Genomic DNA, 3,173 nt, shown 5'->3' with positions numbered 1-3,173 from the left:
CATTCTTTAAAAAAAATTTTTTTAGGATAATTAATTAAAACGAGAGCAACCTAAAATTGAAATCAAGATGAGGATCTAGATCTGTGTGCTTTTACACAGATCGTGATTTTGTATATGAAGAGACTGAGACTTGAGAAAATAAGTTTCAAGAGCCAGTATTTGAACCCAGGTTTGTCTGTCTCCACAGATTTTTCTTTTCTCTGCTCCAAGATGTTCTTAAGTGTGTTTAACTTCCACTGAGAGAATTTCTGATTAATTATTACAGTGAATAAGCTGTAAACAGAGAGACTGTGTCTTAAAGCATTTTTGTGTCTCTAACAACTGGTAGATTTTCCGGCATAATTTTACAGGAAACATAATTCTTTGACTAAGTAAACATATATAAATTTCCTTTCCTTTTCTGACTTTGTCACAAATGATATCAAGTCCAAAATTCTGTAGATTGAGAAATGAGGATTTCAACTCACAAGGTGCTTGCTTTCATTAAAGTGGGGCAGCTAACTTGTCTAAGAACACCTTCCCATTAGGTCTGGTCTGAGCTTCCAGATTTCTACATAAAATGTTCATGTCAAGGAGTCTGTGTAGTTAAGCTTTTTCTGATTTTGTTATCGTTCTGGTTAATGGTGTGATTGGAATACCTCGATAAGTATTGGAATATATTGATAATTATTTTTCTTATTGATCCTTGCTCTTCTTTAGGGCTTCTTTATCTTTTCTTAGATAAGTGCCGTAGCTTCTTGTATCTTTGCTTCTTGCTTCCTCTGCCGTCCCCAATTAAACTTTTACTTTTTCACCAAAATAATCTTTCTAAAACACAATTAACATATTAATTATCTGCTTAAAATTTTTGATGCCTCCTGTTGGCATTTCCCAAACATTATTTGTTACACAGACCATTAATCTGAGAGGTATTCACTGGAGCTCTGCTGTCATGCAGCTCCAGGAACACTTCATGTACATGTTTGCATTTAGTGACTCCAAGAAATTCATTCCAAAATTTCATAAATGCATTTTTCCTGAAACTCTTTATAACTTCTATAAAAAATCTGATTCCAGTGAAGCTAACTTAGGGAATATGTGCTATTAGTTATATGAAGTTTAAAACCTAAATTGCTGCACTCGTACTGATGATTATGTGTTAACTTGGTTAGGCTATGATGCCCCATTTTTTGGTTCAACACTAGTTGTTACTAGTGAAGGTATTTATTTAGATGTGATTAAGGTTTACAATCAGTTGACTTTAAGTACAGCAGATAATCCTCTATAACGTGGGTTGGCCTCATCTAACTAGTTGAAGGCATTAAGAGCAAAAATAGGTTTCCTGGAAAAGAAGGAATTGTGTCACGAGGCAGCAACATAGAATTCTGTCTGAGTTTCCAGAATGCAGGCTTGCCCATGTGAAATTCTTCATATGGTTGCAAATTTATTTTATAGTGTTCCTTATAATCAGTTATCTTCTTCTTGTACTTTTTTTTTTTTTTTTTTTGGATAGCCTATCAAGGATTAAATTTTATCTAGGATTGCTACTGCAGAGATAGAGAGCCTGATTTAAAATCACAACACTACAATGTTCTGTTTACACATATTTGGAATTCTAGAGACTATCAATATGTGGGGGTTGTGGGGAGAAGAAAAGTATTAAGATTTTGGACTTAAGAGTGCAACATCTACTCTTTCCTGAGTTTCCAGCCTGCCTCTGTTTTCTTTTCTTTCTATATAGTATATTCCATTTGGTCCTGTTTCTCTGTAGAACTCTGATCATTACACATGGTCTGATACAATTTGGTTATTTTTCTGATTTTCTTTTAAGGCTATAATATCACTCACAATTTGGTATATCTGGTACCACTTTTACTCAGACCCATGTGCTCTATTAACCTTATTTCAGAATTACTGAGCACATCATGTACTCTTATGCTTCCGGATCTTTGCTCTTCCCCCACCTTGGCTTGCAACCAGTGATCCCCTTCTTGTCCTGGTCAACTCCTGTCCATAACTAAGTATCCAGTTAATACCATCCTTTCTCTGACAGCATTCATAGTTAAACTGATAAGAACAGATACTACACTTGATCTTAGCCAAAAGGCCGAGAAGCGATGACAGCATTCATAGTTAATAAATGAAAACATCATTCACTGGCTTATTTTCATTCATTCAAAAAAATACGCTGGAGGTCACCAGAACCTGTGAATGTGACCCTGTATTTGGAAATATGATCTTTGTAGATGTAATCAAGTTAAGATGAGGTCATACTAAATTAGAGTGATGTCCTTATACACAGAGAGAAATTTGGACAAAGAGACACACAAGAGAACATCATGTGACAAGGGAGGCAGAGAAATGAGTGATATTTTACAAGACAAGGAATGCCAGTGTTTTTTTTATTTTAATTTTTTAAATTTATTATTCACATATTCATTCTTACAAATCGTGATATTTCTTTATGCCCATTACCCGACCGATCACTTCCCAAACGCCCTCCCTCCCATCTCTAGTATCCTTAGCTTTGTTCTCTCCTTCTGAAAGTTCAACATATTGTTGTGGTCTCTTCTTTCTTTCTTTCCTTCATTCCTTCCTTCTTCCTGCCTTCCCTCCCCCCTTCCTTCCTGGAAGCCAGTTGCAAGGGAGAACATGCGATGTTTCTGTTTCTTTGTCTGGCTTATTTCACTTAACATTATCTTCTCTAGACTCATGATTGCCATCGACCATCAGAAGCTAGAACAAGGCAGGGAAAGATCATCTGCTTAGAACCATAGGAGAGAGCATGGCCCTGCTGACACCTCGATTTCAGACTTATGTCCTTTAGAACTATGAGAAAATAAATTTCTGTTGGTTTAAGCCACCCAGTTTGTGGTATTTTGTTACAGCAGTCTAAGATAACTAATACCACAGGCAATTGAAAAAAAATATGTGTGTAACGTAAAACAAGATGTAGTGTACCATGAGCAATGTGACGGGAGAGTACAGGGGCCTACATGGATGGAGGGTGCAGGGAAGATATAACTGAAGAAGTGACATTTAGCTGAGCTTTAAAGGGTGAGTTCAAGAATGTTTGAAGGTATGTTGCATGTCAGCAATCCTGAGACAAGACATAGCTTGATGCTCTAAAGTAACCAAAAGGTGATCTGTATTACTGGGATAAATCCAGTAAAAACTGATAGGAATATATTGTG

The 3,173-nt window shown here is 36.1% G+C and overlaps 1 pseudogene; it reads right to left on the bottom strand.

The window, feature by feature from the left end:
* Positions 1-1,978: 1,978 nt before the first annotated feature.
* On the bottom strand, positions 1,979-2,098 carry LOC134386739 (U2 spliceosomal RNA; annotated as a pseudogene).
* Positions 2,099-3,173: the final 1,075 nt, after the last annotated feature.

The sequence above is a fragment of the Cynocephalus volans genome, chromosome 9 (genome assembly GCF_027409185.1).
Source record: "Cynocephalus volans isolate mCynVol1 chromosome 9, mCynVol1.pri, whole genome shotgun sequence".
Classification (NCBI taxonomy): Eukaryota; Metazoa; Chordata; class Mammalia; order Dermoptera; family Cynocephalidae; genus Cynocephalus; species Cynocephalus volans.
The sequence above is the reverse complement of the archived record's forward strand: the minus strand, read 5'-3'. Positions and strand labels throughout refer to the sequence as shown.